This window comes from Serinus canaria, chromosome 1 (genome assembly GCF_022539315.1).
Source record: "Serinus canaria isolate serCan28SL12 chromosome 1, serCan2020, whole genome shotgun sequence".
NCBI lineage: Eukaryota > Metazoa > Chordata > Aves > Passeriformes > Fringillidae > Serinus > Serinus canaria.
Genome location: NC_066313.1, coordinates 60,006,489 through 60,028,168, shown reverse-complemented (window position 1 = coordinate 60,028,168; position 21,680 = coordinate 60,006,489).

Genomic DNA, 21,680 nt, shown 5'->3' with positions numbered 1-21,680 from the left:
GTTCTAAGAAAGAAATTGATCAATAAAAAATGATGAAGCAATATTTTACAGTGTAACTTTTAAAAATTAATTAAGAAGACAGTAAGAACGAAAATATATCTGATGAAGTCTTACAGATGAGATTTAAAGCTAAAATGCAAACAACAAAATGTGTGTCCAAATACAGGTATCATCACATAAGTGCTTGAGCTCTGAATGTATAACTGATATCTATTCAATTCAGCTGCCAAAACATATCTGTTTGGTATTATTTGAGATAGTCTATGGTATTTAAGACATCCATGTGTGTATTTCAGAGCAGAACTTGTCATGCAAAATATGAGCAATCTGCTTAGCACTAAAGATCCACAAGAGAACCTGTGAAACTCTCAAGTATCTCACAGATCAATGGTAGACTATTTTTTTTTTGATCACTTTTCATTTTTCTAAATGTTTTCTGTTTGACATTTAGTCAGCATTAGTCTTCATTATATCTCCAAATGCTGACACCAAATCAAAGCTTCTGCAGCTGATGTGTCCCTTAAGAAAAAATATGACTCCATTAAATTGTTCTATTGCTCCTGAAGGTGAACATAAATTCCATAAAAACAAGAACTGTAACCACTGTTTGTTCAATTTGAGGTGCTTGTACTTTTATCTTTTCGATGCTGATGCTGTTCCCCTTCAATAATGAAAACAAACCATAAACATAACACATGTTAGATATTGTCAGTTCAAAATGCTGATATCCCATCAGAACCATTACCAAAAAAAAAAAGAATTTCTTTGTGCTAATATTTGAAAGTGATCTAAGGCAAATGAGAATAGAAGAAGCATGGGATAACATATTTTATTCCTGTGGCTGGAATTTAGGTGTCAGAATTGGAGTCCATCTTTTGCTTAATTCACAATTAAGTCTGATTTTACCACATGGGAAATGTGCTGTACTTTTGGCCATACAGCATATTCCTTTTAATGGGAATTTTCACCTTATATAAAGATCATGGTTGTTAAGATTCAGATTCTGTTACACTGAGAATTAACATTTCCTTACTGTATTTCTCAAACTCTTAAATAAAAACTGTGTTGCATTTAGAGAAAAAGAACAAAAAAAATCTTTCTTACTCTTGTTATATGGCAAGCTTAAATTGCAGAGTCGGAAGCTAACCTATTGACTTTTTAGGAACTTGCTACTCAGTGTCAATATTGACCACCTTAATTAGAGTTACTCTAACCAGAACTTCCTCTATTCTGACCGAAAAAAAATGAATAGACACGCTTTTACTTTCAATAAATGATTCTTTGAGTCATATCAGAACTGAAATTTGGAACATTCACAACTCTGGATCTGAATTTTTATTTCAGATATCTAATAAAACATGACCAAGAATGAAAATTATGAAAAAAAGGACTATTTTTTTCAGAGTGCTCTTTTCAAACCCTCTGCTGTAATTATAGAAATCCTTTTGGCTTATGTGTATCTTTTTCCAAGAACCTTTATGGGTAACATTAGTTTTTCTTCCAAGAATTGCATGTACAGCTGCTAATAGAATTGCTTTCATCCATTGCTTTCAATATTGATTGAGAGAATATTGCTTGCTAAGAGCAGACTAAAGAGAAATGTTGCCATGCTTGTCACTAGAACACAACAAATTAAAGGCTTTTTGTGTAAATACCTGATGTGTTACCCAAATGCCAGTTACTTTCCGACTTACATTTTAACTGCCTCAAAATAAGTCAGCCAAGGTGACACTGAGGATACAGAGGAGATCCAGACCCAAAAAAGGGATACCAAACAGCATACTCAAGTGTCTCACCATACTGAACAAGGATAGTTAGAACTCTTCAGAACCATGATCATTAAATAAATACCCAGTGAGCACTGAAATGTGGATGACAAGACTGAACCTGGCAGATGGTAACCCTGTTTTCCTCCTATTAGACATTACATTGCGTAGAACACTTCTGTCTTTGTAGCAAAATTAAAATATTAGGATTTAAGACTGTACATTGCTGGTCAGACTGAAATTTTTTTGTGATCACTAAAAAGATTTACACATGTCAGTACTGCCAATTGGATTGGAACAAACAATTCTTCTTATATTAAAATTGGTGGAGTGTTCTTTCCCTATTCTTTGTATAGGGCAAAGAGGCAGTTATTTTCAAGCCTATTGTATATGTTTAAATTAAGCTATTAGTTTGTCTATATTTCAGAATTGTATTTGGAAATTATGGGGATTCTTTTATTGTAAATTAAAAGGAATTCATTCAAGAAAAACAATATTTACTTTATCAAATTTATATCATTTTCCAAGTGCAGATTTATATCAAACTATTTAAATTTTAAGTTCAAAGTACAAGCCTTGATAAATTCATTTTTTCTGACTGAAAAAGGAATTAATTTATTTTCAGTAATTGTTTTCATATATCTGTTTCAATAATTAGAAAATTGAAGCAAACTTGCTTCTTATTTCTCCCATTTAAAACTTAAAAATTCTATGAATGCTTAGTATTTTATTAGAAGAAATAAAAATGGCATCTGGACAGAAAAGAAATTAAAAGTGTTGGATGAAAGTAATTGAAAAGATTTTTATTTATTGCTCACAATTTTAGCAATTTGGTACTCATATAAAAACTCTTTTATCTGTGTGTTGCCTCAATAGCTATTGATGTGCCATACAATACCTCTACAAAGATTTTTGGAAATATATTTTTTTAATCATAGAAAAAAACTAAATTAGTGAAAATGTGATTGAGAGGGTGTTCTGGTTTAATAATAGTAGTAATAATACTAATACTAATACTAATACTAATACTAATACTAATACTAATACTAATACTAATCTTCTGATTATCCTTCCTCTGCTGGTTATGTCCTTGTTATCTCTTTTGCCAGCAAAGTCCTTGCTGCATCTTCCCTTGCCAGAGCAGTCAGTGTCAGAGGGTCAAAGTGAGCAGACATGATGTCTTCACCTCTGTTCTTGCCTTGAGTTTATCTCTCCCTTGGCTTTTCACTGTACCAGGGCCAAAAGGTTGGTGGCATTACCCAGCTAAACTTTTGTAGCTCTCTGATCTCCCACAGGCCCCCCTAATATAGAACATTAGTGAATATATAGCTACATAAAAGTTGAATACATTTGTTTAATCAAAAGCTTATGATCCGTATGCAGTCTGGCAAGATAAGTGCACAAACACCATACTAGAAAAGCACAGAAAGCAAAGTTCTGTGAATACTTGAAAGATTTTCCAGCAGTTCAAAATAAATACAGAAAACATAATATGCACTTTTTTTTTTTGACTGGGGTTTATTTTTTGTTTTGTTTTCACAAAAGCTTACACATTTTTCTGGGAAATACTTTAGAGTCCAAAAAATATATTCCTATCCGAAAAATGTCCCTATTTTCATTCTTTGCCTTATTTCTGCACACAGAGTCATACATTGTGGAAACACTGATAAATTACACAATTCTTTCTATACCATTGTGATTCAGGGTTTCCAAAACATCATTCACTTAAATAACCCATCATCACCATCAACCATTTGTAATCTGCATACTATTCCTACAGAGAACTAAAATAGCAAGTTCACCTAAATGTTGCAATTTCTTGGCATGATAGATAAAATACACTGATTGAAAATGAAATGAAGGAAACTACTGTAAATGCAGAAAATGTTTTGGTTTTTTTTTTTTTTTTTTTGCATTAACAATGCCAAAAATTACCCTTAAAGAAATAAAGCCTACTATTTCATTTAAATTTCCTGAAAAGCTATCATTTGTTTAGGGACAATATAGTATTTTTGAAATACATGAGTTACTGATGTTGACATTTATTTTGTATTTCTTACAAGGAGGTTGCTTGCCTTTCCCTTTTTTATATCAGAAATACATTGTTTCTTCGTTTGTTTGTTTTTCCTTTGAAAGTGTCTATAGAAATAACTTTTTTTTTTTTTATTTTTTAACTCCTAATTTCAAAAAGAATTGTAAGGGAAAACTATGCACAAAGCACAACATACAATCTTGCTAGAGACTGCCTACCACTTCACAAAATACTTTGATAAGAATAGTATTTAAAATCAATTTTAACTATTTATTTCTATCACGGGCTTTTTATAAAGGAGATATTTGAATAAACATAGAGTTTATTTCTAAAGAGAGTTCCTTGGATGATCATGTCCCCAGTTAGTCATAATAATCTATTTGCAACAGTACAAGTGGATGAGAAGTAAATGGCTTTGATGTCACAATACAGGTAATTATTTCAATTGATGTACCAACACTGAGAACTGCAAAACAGAAAAATAAGAAAAAAAATTAGCTTTTTGAACTCATCTTTACCATTTGAAATTCAATTGAAAGAGTAACAAAGATGGACTAGAAGTAAAAAATATGGATTTTTTTTTTCTGGTTTATTACTTTGTGATCACTTACTAACAGATCTTAAATCTTGAAAGATATTAATTCTCTGCTCCTTCTTTCTTTGAAAAAAAAAAAAAACAAAAAAAAACAGAAATAAAACAAAATAAAAATTCCTCTTCACCTGCCTTCTTTGTTTTTTTTTGTTTTTTTTCTGTCTCCCAGGAATACACAGGACATTTCCTTCATAGAATCGTAAAAACTCCTGAGTTGAGTTTGAAGGAGCCCATAAGGATCATTGAGCCCAGCTCGTGGCCCTGCACAGGACCATCCCCAAGAATCACACCTGTGTTTGAGAGCACTGTCTGAACACTTCTTGAGCTCCATCAGGCTTCATGCTGTAATCACTTCCATGGGGAGCCTTTTCCAGTTCCTGATGGACCTCTGGGTGAAGAATCACTTTCTAAAATCCAGACTGAACCTTCCCTACACAGCTTCAGGCCATTCCCAGGGGTCCTGTCACTGGTTACAACAGAGAAGACATCAATGCCTTTGCCTTCTCTTCCCCTCACAAGGAAGCTGCAGATTGCAATGAGGTCTCCTCTCAGCTCCTCTTCCCCAGCCTGAACAGACCAAGTGACCTGAGCTGCTCCTCATACAGCTTCCCCTCAAGGTCCTTCACCATCTTTGTTGCCCTCCTTCGGACACCCTCTAACAGCTTCATTTCTTTCCTTACATTGTGGTGCCCAAAACTGCCCCCAACCCTCGGGGTGAGGCTTAGGACACACAAATGGATAATGAGAGAGAGAAAAGCTGAAGTTCTTTCTGCCATCTGAGTATTCCTGTGCCCACAAAAGCATCTGGGTACATGAGATATTCTCCTGAAAGATGAGACAAGATGGGTTTAAAACCTTGCTAGCTAAAATCTATTTACCACCTTAATGTAGTCACCTTAGCATAAGCAAATCCATTTGAAAGTTTTATTTTGATTTCTGCCTAGGAAGTCTGCATAGAGTGTTGTTTTCTAAAATCTGAACAAATGATGTATTAGAAATATAAATGTTTACCATCTGCTAAGAAACTTCTGCATTTTATCCTATTGCTCCTTTCTCCATTAAAAAGAAATTTGATTAATAAGCAAGTCAATACATAACATAAGTCTTCACAGTAGTATAATGGTTTAACTTTTTGATTTATTTCTTCAATATGGTGTCATTTATATTGGACCTCCTTCATAGTAGGTGAATATAAAATGAAAAAACTAAAGAGGAAAAGGCAAGATATGATTAAAAGTTTGATCCAGTGTACATGAAAACACTCAGTAATTTTATGGGCTTTAGATCTCACAATTTAATTTCTAAATACTTTGAGAAGCAAAAATTCCTTTACTCAAGGAGCACTTTATCTATGAGCAAGAATCAAATTGTATGTTGTCTGTGTTAGACCACGACTCTAACTTTAGAATCATACATACTGATTGCAAAATAATTTTATTTATTAAAATTCAAGGAACATTTCATCTTTACAAGATCACATACTACAAACTTTCTACTGCAGCTCTAATTCAGAAAAGTCTTATGCTTCTTAAGTCTTGCATCTTAACTGATGCATTTCTATGTTCTTTATCACAAAAGTTCAATATGTTTTCTTCTTAACTTTTTACTGGGATGATACCAGAGATAATGGAGTGGGGACAATGTAGGTAAGGGAGAACTCAGACTAAAATGCATTTTGCTTTCTAAAAAATATATGGCAGAAATCTGTGTGTGACTCAAGAAAGCATGCAAGAAACCCCCATGCATGCACACATTTTACAATCTGGGGTTTCTCAGAATCAGATACTTGTAAAGGTATTACAGAAAACAGTGAATTGGTAAAGAACTGAATATACTTCATTTTAAATATAGCTTTCTGACTTCCTCACCTTCACAGAAAAGTTCAAAACCTGGTAGATTTGCTTACAGAGAAAGATACAGAAAAAAAATCATATCTACAGCAGTGCCTAAAAAGAAAATATCAAACCCTCCCTCACTGCTTGTGCTGCAGTTTGAACATTTTCTTATGAACTAACACTTCTATAACTTATGGGGTTGATGACCTTTGCATTGGTTCATGAAGCACTTATGGATGTGGTTTATTCATGGACAGGGCAAGTGTGAGTTTAAAGACTGGACCCAGCAATCCAGAGGTCTTTTCCTATTTGAATTCTATGAGTCTATAAATATTTTTGGTTTTCTCATCATTACGTTTTGTCAGATATTATGTTGCAAGATTATATTTTCATCGTTATGCTGCAGATAAACTCAGGTAGAGACCTTGTTTTTCGCAATGTATCACTACTGCAAAGTGGGTTTTTTATACTTTTACATTGTTTGATATCTCCAAATAGGTTGAAATGCAGCTGTTCTTTTTTCCTTGTTTTCATACAAGATCTTGAAAAAATAGAAACTCTCTTTTCTTTGTGGAAGGGAAAAGTGACAAGGTGAGAAGTAAGTTGTAATCCATAATTATTCTTTAGTTACAGGATAATTGCATCAAATGTACATGTTTTTGGTTTATCAGCCTTGGAAATGGACAGAATCAGTCATGGTTCCTAAAAAGTAAAGATTCTTTTTCTTTTGGAAATATTTCAAAACTTCATTCCAGTTTGGGTTTTTTGGTGTGTGTTAAAACCATGCTTTACTTAACCTGGGTTATTGAAGGAGAAACTGTTGCTTTTCCAGTATACTAACATTACACATGTAGGTTTTTGCAACAGAAAACCAGTATTTTATTAGTAAAGTTCCATACTGATGCTGCATATTTAAAGTAACGCGTCAAACATTTTAAGAAGAAAGTAAAATAGAATCTTTCTTTATAAATATTGTAACTGAGATATGAAAAGAATGGTATGTGATGATTAAGAGCAGGCTTCATATATAGATCTGCTTAAAATTCACTCAGAATGCCTCTTAAATACGATACACTGTTGTACTAAAACCAAACCAAACCAAACCAAACCAAAGTACTATTTCTTTTATATGCAATTTTATTTTAGGATTTAGCACCTCCTTCTCATTACTCTCTGCCTGATTTGGTAGGGATAAATGCAGTTCATTCAGGATATCTGTGAATAGAAGAAAACCCCAGTCCTTATAGCTTTTTTGTTTCTGAACTAAAAAATAGGAGTTAGGAAGAAAATTTTGTTAGAAAATAAATCCAAATTGAATTAATTTCATTTTCTTTCTATCTATATTCCTATTGCAGCTGAGGTACTTAATAGAAAACTATGCTGTTTACCTTCACGTCCTTTCCAATTTTCAGCCCAGCTGAGCTTTGGTATTCCTAACTCATCCATTTTTCTCCCTTTTAAATTGGAGCCTTATTAGGAATTCCCTGTTTATACCAGCTGGCCTGCCTTAGTTTCTGTGCTTTCTTCCTGCTCTCTGAAGAGGTCAGCCATAAAGATTACCTAGCTCTCTCAGGCCCACTGGCCCACCAGGGCAGACTCCCATGCCATCCTCTCAAGCAGATCATTCAACAAACCAGAATCTGCTCTTTCAAATTCCGTGGTTAGGACTCTAACACATCTTGGTCACTTCTGTCCACAATCTCTGTTAACCAAGGCTGCTGTAAATATATACTTATTCAGATAGTTCTTTCCCTTTTTTGAGCATCAACAGGTCCAGCAGAAAATCTCCTCTACACACCTCAAGAAGCATCTGCATCAGTTGCCACTAACACCTACAGGAAATTTCCTAGATTATTTGTAATCAATTATGCTACACATTCTTCAGCAGTCCAGGTGGCTGAAATCCACCATGAACACCAAATCTTGCAATTGTGGGGCTTCTTCCTGTTGTCTGCAGAAGGCTTCAGCTACTTCCTTAGGCACAGCTGGTACTTGACTTGTGCCCTGCCAGTCCTCTGACTCTTACCTACAAACTCTTGACTGTCTCATGACCTGTCCGTAGCAAAAACCCCTTGCATTCCAGCCTCCTGTTTACATCACATGCTGCCCCCTTACCCACCTCAGTTGTCTTTTCTGAAGCTCCCCTCTCCATCCACCTGAACATTTTGTACTCCCAGTGACATCATAGCTCAACAACTGCACATCAACTTTCAATTCCCCTTGTTTGTTTCTGGTGCAGTGCGCTCCAGTATTGTAAATACATGCATTGCTCAGCCTTACCTAGGTCTGCCTCATCAGCTTGTGAAAACAAACACATTTTCTACTCATGGGCTATCTGGTCTCAAATGTAGTCTTGACTCAAATTTTCTACAGAAAACTACTTTCTCTCAGTTGTTCACTTAGCATTTTCTTCTCCCACCATTGTATATAAAGTCATACAAAAAAGTATAATATATCACCATGGTCATGATTACTTCATTCATTCATTTTTTGCTCATGAAAAATAAGTGTATTTATTCTAGATATTGTGAAAAACTTAAGCTTTTAGATCTTTGGACCTGGTTGTGTTACTATGTAGTTATACTTAAGGACACTGAGGTATGTGTTTGGTTTTATTTACATATCAATTTTAAATAGATTTACAGTGTTTGGCATTTCCATTTTAATAGACATCTGGCTTCATATGGTAATTTACCTATTCCAGAAAAAGATATATATTACCACAAAAACAAACAAACAAGGAAACAAAAAAATAAAAAAACAACAAAAAAATTCAGATTCAAAAATATTGAGGAAAATTTGAAACTGAAATAGACACACAATTATGTGTCTTTGAAAAACATTCTAAAATAATGAGGCTATTGAGAATATCCACAAATGAAAAAGTTTATGACTGTTTATTAAAAGTCATATTAAACAGTAATTCTTCTTCTAGCTTAATCAAAACATACTTTAATTGAAGAACTGTATTACAAATCTGTTTCTGTTGCTAAACAGAGACAATTTGAATTGGTACAATTGAATTACCAGCTTGCTCTAAAACCCATCAGCCAGCAGAAAATTTCCTAGTGCCTCCTGTGGTCTTCCAAGATGACATCAAAGAGCAAAGACTGTCATGAAAAATTCTTAAAAAATGTGTTTAACTAAACACGCCATTGCCATAAATTTACCATGGACTTAGTTATATAAAGTTAGATTTTATAAATAAAATTTAAACTGTGGACAATATAAGAATTAGTGTGGTTTTTATAAAATTAATCCTTTTTATTAAGAGAAAATACAGTATTGACCTTATCTAATAGAAAGAATGGGCCTCATAAAATAGACGGACAATTAAGGACAGAAATAATTTTCATCAGTATTTCTCCTTCATTGCTGTAACTCATGGCTTTTTAGTAGATTTAACATCTTTATTTAGAGTTCTTTGAATGCCCAGAAAATGTCTATTCAAATTGAAGATGCTGTCCATTATTGTCCATGGTTAATCTATTTAAAGTGCTAGTAGTAGCTTTGGGAAATGATTTTGTATGCTGCTGCCAATTGTTTCTATTTTCTGTTGACAGTGGTGTGGTTAGTAGTTAGAAATGTGGAAAGTTTCTAGGTTTAGTCTAAGAACAGGACTGACATCTTTTACCTCCTCTGTCAAGCCTGCCAGTCTGTAACAGTTTCACACTTACACATTTGGGCTCTTTCTTCTGTAAAGGTCTCTATTGCTTTTAGTGGGAATGAAAACTCTATCACGGACACAGTGAAAGCTTTGAATGTCATTCATTCCCTTGCTGCAACTCTGTTAAGTAGGAAAAAATATTCTTTATAAGGAAAGAAGTTCTAGAAGACTAGATGGCTTCTTAGATAAACCTTGACAGGCCGGAAGAATGTGCTAGTTCTTTCTTGAATGAAAGCTCAAGAAAGCTTAAATTTAAAAAAAAAAACCCAAACCTCATATGACAGTATAGGTTGAAAACCAACAGGCTTGGAAGGAACTTTGCGTTAAAAAAGGCCAAATGGTCCTGGCAGACAAATAAAATTGGTCATGATTCAAAAGGAGAGTTTTGCAGCAATGAAAGCCAACCAAACAGAAGGATGTGTTAGTGACAGCATAACCACAATGAGTTGAGGAATTGATTGCTCCCCTTTGTTTGTGAATTATAACCCTGCATCTAGAGTACTGTATCAAGCTTAGGTTTCCCAGCTTAAGAAAGACAATGAGATATTTGATCAAAATTAATAAAGAGCCAACAGGATAATTAGTGGTCTAGAGAACATGATATTCAAGAAGAAACTACAGGAGAAGAATTTCTTCAGCCTGAGGAAAATGCTAAAGACCAGTCTAATTACAGTCATTATCCAGCAAGTAGGAGCCTCTATGCCAAACAGACCCAGCCTGTTCTCAGAGGTGCAAAGTGAAAAGGTAAGAGGAATCCAACTGCAATACCCAATATTCCTATTATAATTTACTATTTAATTATTTTCTTCTGTGATAGCCAAGTGCCTCAGTTGTCATCCTTGGAGATATTTGAAATTCTACTGAACACAATTCAGAGGTATCCATTGGATATTGAACTTTCAGGTTAGATCAGACTTCAGTTTTGGTCATTTGCTTTGTAATATGTTATTCTGTTATCACAGGTTAAAAGAAAAAATCTTCAGTATAATTCTATTATTTTTACAGAAATCATGAAAAAATGCCTTCTCTTAGATATTTAAAATATCTAGTTAAGGGACTTACTATTCTAATGTTATGATTTTCTTTGTGTGTAAATATGCAGACCCCCCCCCTTACAACAGAAATGTACCTATTAAAACATCCAGATTGATAATTTTTAAAATATAACTTCACTTCCACAAATAATTTTTAACAAATGCTTAACATGTGTTCACAATTTCTTCAGTTATGTCCTTTGAACAGTAACTCAAACAATCTAATTGCAACTGTTTAATGGCCAAACCATGTGAATTTCAAAAATCAGGATATTTTTTTACTCTTCATGTTTCAGATAGAAAGTCTTTTTTTTTTTTTTAATTTATTTAAACAGTGACTTCATTGTGGCTACAGAAGCCTCTTAAGGTATTGTCATCAAATTAATGAAAATCATTAGAGATTGATCTTTCAACATAAAAACATTAACACTCACAAATTTCAGTGGTCAAAACACATTATTTTTTATAGTCTGTAGTAGTTTGACACTGGCCAAATGTCAGGCACCCATAAAAGCCACTTACTCACCCTCCCCTGCAACAACTGGGCAGAGGAGAGAAAAATTTAACAAAGGGTTTATTAGTTGAGATAAGGACCAGGAGAACACACTCTAAAGGCAAAACAGGCTCAAAGTAGAGGTAAAAAGTGAATTTATTGCTAAGAAAATCAGAAGCGACTAAGAAGTAAAGTAAGACCTTAAAAACACCTTTTTCCCCCCTACCCCTCCCTCCTTCTTACCGACAGCACAGGGAGAGAGGGCATGGGGATTTTGGTCAGTATGTTACCCAAGGATTTGTTGTTTCCCTCACATATTCTCACTTCCTCCTCCTCTCTTGCTGGAACTCAAATTGCATCACAATTTTGTTTTGATTTATCACTTAAAGGTGTTATGATAGAGGTGTTGTTACCACCACCTCTAATTGACCCAGCCTTGGACAACAGCATGTCCATCTTCAGAGCCATCAGAGATCAGCCCTGCCAGACATGGTGGAAGCTTCCAGCAGCTTCTCACAGAAGCCACCCCTGTGCTCCTCCTCCCCTCCCACCACAAACCAGACCATGCAAAATCAGCTCCCAGTCAATGTGTTAGACATTTACATTTTCTTTAGTAAGATTCATGAAGCTGTAACTAGCAGCTAGTTAAGTTATATGTTGCTTGTACAATCAAGTCAAGTTAAACTATGCAATGTGAAAGATATAAAGCCTTTTTCCACTCACTTTCAGTACCTCAGATGCCATGTTGCTTTCAACAGCATAAACTATATCTATATAGTTTATCTTATCTATATCTATATCTATATCTATATCTATATCTATATCTATATCTATATCTATATCTATATCTATATCTATATCTATATCTATATCATCTATATCTATATAAATATGAACTTTATCATTAGCTTTGGATGATATCTACTTTAAATGCATTCAACAGTTAAAATGATGCAGAAATACTGGGTCAAGTGTATCAACTTTGACAGATTTAGAAATGTTTATATGTAAGAAATGTGTGAATGCAAATAAACTTAACCTATGTTTTCTCCAATATTATACTGAAATACGGTAATGAGCAAACTTGAAATGTTCAATGTTTTTCATTAATTTTACATCTGATACCAGACCAATGGCTGGGCAAATGGATTAAATTTTATAAAGAGCTCCAGTAATATTCATCACCTTCCATGTTCTTAGCCATCAATGTTTTATTCCACTTATCAAACACTTGTCACCTGTGCAGTAATGAAAAAGCCAGTCTCAGGATGAAGGCAGCTGCAATACTTCAATAGATTTCCTTTGCAGTTTCTTGGCATTACTGACTTACATGTCCAAAGAATGTGCTTTTGTCTCTTGGATTAATCAGGCAAGCAAACCCTATATTCTTCAGTTTGGTATGTATGCATGCAAACAAACACACACACACACACACACACACACACATATCACACATACATATATATATATATATATATATATATACATATATATATATATATATATATATATCTGTTAAATATATACATGATGGTGAATATGTATCTTCTAAGTGGACAAAAATAAAAAGTGAGGAGACAGGGTAAAAATAAGAGGAAGTGTAAACAAGGAATATTTGTTGTGAATATATTCACACTGAAATGAAAAAGTTACCAGGAAATTTGTCATTTAGGTAGAAAGGTGTCCGTGAAGAGAAGAAATCAAATATTTATCAGTAACACACTTTTATTTTGGTTTAATGGAATCAGTGAATTAGATTGGAAGAAAGTGAATTTCTTTCTGGATCTTTATCACAGCAATATGAGAATAGAGGAGTTTTGTGCTTAGTAAACTTCAAAAACTTCTCTTGTACTCTGACTGACTGCCCTAACTGGTTACATGGGGTCATGTCTCCTTTGCTTTGCCCAAAAATTCACCCTAGCATAGGAGAACTAAGATCCACAAGAAGACTAGACATGGTGACACCCTGATGAAGAATCTCTGAATATATTTGCCTTAAACTATAAATAATATTGAAAATTTTTCATAGTAACAAAAAATTGACTTTTGGTCCATTCCTATGAGCAATTGGACTGTTAATGTCCGGTCTTAGGAGTAGAAAACCATGAAGCACTCAGACTTTAAATACTTCAGTAGTTCAAATGATTGCCTTGACCTGGGTATGAGAACAAACTACTGGTGAATAATGTTAAGTACAACCAAAAGTATGTTTTTATTCTCTTTATATCTTTATTATTAATTTTTTTTGACTGCACTTTCCCACCAGTAGGTTCATGTTCACAAAAAATGTGGAATTCTGCATCTCATTTAATGTCAGTAATTTAGCTCCCACATTCTACTAAGCCACTAGTTAATATGTATCATTTTTCTCCTGTTATTGCTGGTATTTATATCAAAAATAAAAATAAACTCTAAAGACCCCTAAAAAATCATTGTCTACCACAAATTGTTAGTTTAACTATGTTTCCTAAATTCTTAAACTTTTAATTGCTAGAGATTATGAAATTAAATGTGGCAGAAAAATGTTTGCAGCTGTACTTAAGTACTTGTATGCTTAAATCTCAGTGTTTGAGAAAAGAATTAAAGCAAAGGACAAAAGTGTTAGCCAGGCAAGGATTGGTTTTATTCTGCAATGTATGACATCCTCTATTTTTTCAATGTTTATTTACCTGCTGTAAGCATGGTCTGTTTCCTACTTTTGATCTGAATTAGATAGAAAGATCTTTGTTTCATAGTGCAAGAGGTCAATTGTTGAAATGGGCTGATTTGAAAGGTAATAGAATTGTTATCCTTTGAGATATTCAAGGCTCTTGGCTACGACCCTGAGAACTCCATCAAACTTTGAAGCTGGCTGCAACTTCGATTTTGGCTCCATTTAAAGCAAGTATGAACTGGACAACCTCTAAAGGACATTTCCCATCAAAATTATTCTATGAATTTGATAGCCTGAATTATCTCTGAGTGCGACCTCACCTTTTTCATGATCAAGAATGTCAGATAATGACATTTTATTAGTTTCCTTTATTTATTTTCCTATCTTGCCAGAATCTGTTTTAAAAAAACTCCATTGGAAAACATGCTTGCACAAAACCACAAACTGATCTTGAAAAATAGGAAAATAAGATCAGTAAGGGTAGAATTTCAAAATGAAAAGCAAGAAATTAAATTTGGTCTAATTTGCAGTAGACTGACATTTTGAAAATTAAGTAGATTTTTCATTTTACCAGAATATTGCAAGATGAGCAGAAAACAAATTTCTGCTAAAAATTATTACAAAAGAATGCACCCGTTGTGTATAGGTCACACTGTAGAATATTTCGGTAATGCAGGTAAATCTAAAACTTACAAAGGTTTACTAAAATTAATATTTTAATCATGTTATAGGAGAAAAAATAAAAAAGACCCCATAAAAATAAAATAAATAAATAAAATAAAATAAAATAAAATAAAATAAAATAAAATAAAATAAAATAAAATAAAATAAAATAAAATAAAATAAAATATTTGTTGTAAGCTTAAAAGTTCAATGATTTACTACATGAAGTATGACAACAGTCGATGGACTATTGAAACACATTTGAATTTCTGTTAATATAAAACAGTTCTAAAATTGGGAAGATCAAATTATTATTAGACAATCTATATATATAAAAATATCTAAGGAAAAAGATGAAATTGTTCTTATACAAATCAAGGTTGAACAATCTATTAACTATGAAACATGAGCATGGAAGAAAAATTGTTGGATCTGTCGATTCAGGAAAATAATAATTTTCTTGAGTGGAATGTCAGAAATTAAATTAACACAAAAAATATTTTTTCTACCTGAATCTTATTTTAGATGTTAAAAAATTAGTGAGCTTTTACCTATCTTCCTATGGTAGAACAACTAAAAAAGTCATGGTTGCATTGTTTTGATATCAAAAATACATTTGAGCTGTTCATTGTAATTTTTAATCTCAAAAAATGAAGAATAAAATTTAAAAAAACAACAACAACAAAAAAAACTTTTAAGAGATCTGTTAAATTTTGTTCTTGCCATTCCAGCTATGTGCTATAAACTAAGAAACAAGAGTGCATTTCAGTGGTACCATGTAGTTGCATGGAAGCAAAAGAGGAAATGTTGCATTGCACACTAAAATTTTTTTCTTGTCCTTCTCTTACTTCATTATGTGAGATCTCTTTTATGCATTTATACTGCTGAATTTCTGTGGAAATATTGCCTCAAAAAAGCACACTGAAGTGTTTCTTCCAATCTTAGGTCTGACCTTTGAATGTTTAGGTTAACCAATGCTTTTTCTCCTTTATCATTTGTAATAATTTCACTCTAGTCTAGGATTTGGCTTTTTAGGAGTTTATGAATGTGGAGTACACAAATTACAGACAGACTGCTTTTTCCTGTTATTTGTATCACATTCAATACTTCTTCCACTGACAGCTTCATTTATAAACCTGCCACAAACTGATGGGAATCATCAAATACATGATTCTACTTTGTTAAATCCTAACAATGATTACGTGGTTTGACACTAATCTTTGACTTTGTACTTCTACTTTTATCTAAATCCATCTTGATTTCTAATTAGTATCTGAGAATGTAGAACTTGTGCCTGGGCTTAAGGACATGTCTGAACAAGAGTTAAGTTTGTTTCTGTTCTTTGTTTTTCACAAAAGGAATAAATGGCTAAACATAATTAAGATTTTTTATGATATGTATGACTATCAGCAGCTAACAAGTGCTCTTGTACTTTGTTTAATTGAATTATAAACCAAATACTTGAGAGAGAGAACTGAAACCAAAGGCTGTTCTTCTTTTTGTGATAATTTCCTTGAGAACAAGTATACTGAGGTCAAGTAAAAGGAACTCTCTTTCAGCTAATGGGACATTACTGTGGAGAAAATATTCTGAAGAGAAGAACCCTTACTCTAAATGTGGCCATTTGTGCACAGGTTTTATATTTTAAAAATATTACTACTACTACTGTTACTACCACTACCACTACTACTACTATTACTAATTATTATTATTTTTATTATTTTATTTTATTTTATTATATTTTAATTGTATTATTTCAATTTGCCATCACGTCTAAATTAAATGATGCAGCAAATGACTGGTGAATAGGTGAAAAAATAACAGTTTCTTCTCTCTGCAATGAAGCAATGTATTTAATAAAGAAATTATTTTTTTATTTGGGTTTAATGAGACAAAACTCTTTGCACACATTGCACTTTAATTATTTTGAATTGATGTTAATTAAAACAGCAGTTAGACTGCTTCCTGAGAGCCTAACTGGAAGTGACAGGAAGTGACCATGTGTCCACACTGGGGAGGAGTGCAAATCCTGCATTCTCAGGCAGGATTTGCATCTCTGATTCCCAGACAAACTAGACTGTAAGAGCTGATGGATTTCACCACAACCCATCTTTCTGTCATACACTGAGATTTGCAAGTCTCATCCATGAACAGGAGGTGCTTCAGATTTCATTTGACACAGTTTCAGACTCTGGCCTATGCTGATCATTCCAAACTGGGAAGTTTTTTCCTGCCCTGCAAAGTAAAGAAAAACATGGAAATGGAGGAGAGATATCTTCCTAATACAGCAGTGCATTCCATATTTTAACAAATTTGAGTTACAGATGTTAACAGCACTTTTATTCTATTTTAAAATAGAATAAAAGTTAGTTTTAAGCACTTATAATTCAGAGATGATAATTCTTATTAGGTAGTAATTGAATATATGTATTTCAAATAATTCTGCCTCCCGTAGATGATGGTTAGTACTGACATTCTTCTATTTCCTAAATCTTGTGATAAAAGAAACTATATTCTCTTTTCTACTGTTATTAAGAACAAGATCCAGAAGATTTTTTTTTAAACTCTGATTGTCACAAAACTGCTTACCCTGTAAATGTTGGAACTGATAAGGAGTTGTTTTGATCATATTTCTAGTACTACAAGCCCTTATCTTACAGAACAAGAGATGTAAACAGCAACCTAAGGATTTATATGGTTTACATGCAGAATTGCTTTCTTCTGTCAGCTGCCTATGAATCTGAGACAGTGTGCTATATACTGAAGTTGCTCTTCAACAATGAATGCATTTCCCATTGTACTAATTTCTCTGTACTAGTGGGAAATTAATTTCACTGTTCTTATTTGGAAAGTTATCAAATTAGTTATTCCAGGTATCAGGACATTATAAAAGCACTTCCTGTTGTACATTAAAAAGCTGATAAATATAGTACTTGGAGTGTTAATTTGTATTCAAGTTGTCAAGAACTCCTACTCAGGAGTCTGAAGCAAAGCATATGAAGTCTTTTAAGAAAAATAAATGGGTTTACCATCATTGGATGCAACTCATCAGTGTACAGTTGTACCAATTAACTTCAGAGCAGCTCCCGTGCACAGTGGTGACATGGCTGCAAGATCTCTGTTATTTCATACTCTTACAAAACAAACCATCTAAAGCTACTTGGACAGACTGAAGGAGTAGCCCCATGGGAATTCAAACTTAGTGAGTCCAAGTGCAAAATACTGCAGCAATGTGTTACTATATGGACTGGGAGATGAACAAATTGAGAGCAACCCTGCCAAGAAGGACTTGGGGTGCTGGTGGATATGGGCTGGTCATGACCCAGAAATATGCACTTAGAGAAAGCCAAATGTGTCCTGGCCTGCATGGACAGCAGGGAGAGGGAGAGGATTCTGCTCCTCTACTCCACTTTGCTGAGAACCCATTTAAAGTGCTCTGGGTTCTCAGCACAAGAATGACATTGACCTGTTGGAGCAACTCAAGAGGAGAGCCACAAAGGTGATTAGAGGGATGGAGCACCTCTTTTATTAGAAAAGGCTGAGAGTTGGGGGCTAGGGGGTGTTCATCCTGGACAAAAGAATGCTCCAAAGTGTCCTCTTTGTGACTTTCCAGTCCCCAAAGGGAAGCTGGAGAGTGACTTTTTGCAAAGACAGGTAATGAATGGCTTTAAACTGAAAGAGGGCAGATTTAGATTAGATATTAGAAAGTAATTCTTTACTTTCTTTAGAAAGAAATTAAAGAAGGAGGATGGTGAGGCACTGGAACAATTTGCCTACCAGAGTCATGGATGTCCCATCTCTGGAAGAGTTCAAGGCCACATAGGATGGGGGGCAGAGCAACCTGGTCTAGTCTGAGGAGTCTCTTCCAGTGGTGGAGGGCTGTAGCCAGCTGATTTTTAAAGTTCCTTCTAATGTAACCATTCTGTGTTTCAATAATTTTAAAGTTAGTTATAAAATCATGATGTAAAAAGTAGTGAAAATCTTAAAAATCTGGAGAATATTTTTCATAGATTGAGACCTATTTCTCAGAAAAAGAGTACTATAGGTAATTTTAGCAGCTGTAAATTCTCCTTTCCAGGTTCCTTTACTACACAAGCAGTGTCTTTAACAACAGGGCAATGGTTAAAGAGTGAAAGGTGTAGCAAATGAGGGATGGGCAGGCTGAGTGAGAAAGCAAAAGGAACTAGACAGAATGGATACAAGAGGGCTAGAAATACTAAAGAAAAGGCAGTCTGGAAGAAAAATACTCTTACTCTCTGAGATAAACTGAGCATTTTTTTTCATATGTGCCTCAGAATAAACAAACATTTGTTTGGCAGTTTGTGTATGAGCAGCATTAATACACACTTTACTATGTATGAAGTTCTTATTGATGGAGACAAAAAAACCCAGGAACAGCTGTCACACTTTTCTTAATATTCAAGCATAGTTATCTGTCTCTTTCAGAGAGACAGGCTTTTTATACAACTCCTCTGTTGGAAATAGTAGAATCAAAAGGTTTTTAAAAATGCAAACATAGGATAACCAAAGTCTACAATCATTCTGTTCATGGGGGTTTTGCTTATTGATTACACGAAAGCTTGAAGACTTAATGAGTGTGTGCCATATGATAATAACAGTATTGACTTATTGTATCTATAAGAAACATACTAATAGAGATAAATTTCTTTCACAACTGATCTTTTAAGAAGCTATTTAGTTAATGGACATTCATTAAATGAAGTGTGTAAAAACACTAAAACTGCAAAATCCATTACCTATCTCTTTGTCTTGAGAAATTTTTTTTTTGATTTTTACCCATCCCTATATTAATTTAAAAAATACTTTGGTTTGAGATGGACTGGATATATTTTATATAAACTTATAATTGGAAGATGTTAGGAGAAAAAGACACCTCAACCCACAAAGATAACCTTTAATCTTAGCCATTAGTTTCTTTAACTGTGTCCAAAACCAATGCTAGGTGTTTTTAATGTTGTTAACTCTGCAGAGTTACAGTACTGTAGGTCTCTCTTGGATTTTTTTTTTTAATCATCCTAGACTAATGATAGTCTTAGATTTAAAATAGGTCAGTTTCCCTCTACTCAGTCTATTGTTGACCATTCTATATCTCACAATGCTAAATTTCAGCAGGACGTTGTTGGCAAAATGATACAGAACATTTTTATGTTTACTTTTATTCATTCATACAATACTTGAAAAATTCCTTACTAAAGGATGGGCATAAAAATAAACACTCATAATTACAGAGATGGGAGTACCTTAGGAGATGTGATTGTGCTATGAACATTTTTTGTGTTTTTTTGTGCAGCTCAATTCCTCCACATTGCTAAATATAAATTAGTTTTATATCAGGAAATCAGAGTGGAGTTCTCTTCTGCATGACAGAAGTGAATAATATGGCATCTCTGAAAAGGAAAATTCAGTTTGATTCATTGTTTTCCACTTCTTAGGTTTGCTTTATTTGTAATGCTTCAAACAGGTTTACAGTAAATCAGTGTTCCACTTGTTAAAATAGACATCATTGTAGATCCAAGGTTCTCATAAGTAGGTGAAGATAATTTAAGGAAGAAAAATATTTTTGTGGGTTTGCAGTGAAAACACTTGAACCAATTAGATTATTTATATTACCCAATAGCATCAGAACTCTTCTTCCTCTCAGAATATTTGTGGCATGCTGCTTTAATAGATAAAATCCTGCACCATCTTAAAGGAGACTACAAAGTAAATTTGAAAATGGTGAGTAGAAAGCAGATCTAATGCCAGTCTCATTAATTTAATGTCTAACTGTGTTTTTATTCACAGTGGTCAGGTGCCATAATACTTTGTCATGTCTTTATAAAAATGGACTAGTAAATTATTCTCACTGCGCTAACAGGTTTTTCCAAAAAGACATTTTGAGGACATGCTGACATTATTAAAAGCAAAAAGGATCTAGGTTTATTCTGTGTTGAAAAAATATTCCCCTTAGTTAAGAAACTGTTCAACTTTAAAGATATTTCTGTTCTTTAAAATGAAGGAGGGTTAGAATACATCCAATCTTTTTGAATTCAGAGAAAAGATAGCATATATTGCCTTGGCCCACCAGGACAATAGATACTCTCAGAAAATATGTAGTTTATTTTGAGAATTCTATTGTCATTCAATATCTGTGAAATTTTATTCTCTCCAGTGCAATAGATAATTTAGCAAACTATATTTGTTACCTTTGAAAGAAAAACAGTTCAGTACATATGCAAACAAAGTTTAAACTTTATTACAACATGGTATTTATTATTTTGTGCATGAAATCTAGCCCACTAAATTTTTATAATAAAGCAACAGATGTGTATGTTGAATTTTTTTTTCTCTTTCTTTCTTTATGTTCTAAATAAAAGCAAGTAGCAAAAGTGGCTTACATAAAGAACTGACAAAAAATATTTAAGGTTTTCACTGTAGTATTAGAAACCTAATGTTGTTATTGAAATTGGCACACCACTTGTAAAAAGAGTCAAAAGAATCTGATTAGCCTTTCCCCCAGCTTTCAAGCTTATCAGGCAAAGCATTAGTATTTATAAAATTATTTCAAATATGTGTGTGTTTGTGTGTGTATATATATCTATATACACACAATCAAGGTCAAGGATGACAAACAAGTGAAAAGACTGCTGGTGTTGCCTGAAAATCCTTTCAAATTAAAACTGGAAGTAGATATCTGTATTTCCATCCTTTGTCTATCTTTCCTTCACCATCAAAACTATAGAATAGTCTGTGCAACCCTTTTAAATTTACTTCAATATTTGTTTTAAATGTCATGAATCCTCTCCCATCTCTTTTAAAAATAAAAGCAGAGATGAGAGTCATCCTGGAAGGAACTGATAAGGTCATAATTATTTTCTTTGCTTTTTCAGTGACTTATATTGCAGTACCTTGTAGCTAAGGCAAGCTTGAGTGTAGCCTAATGAG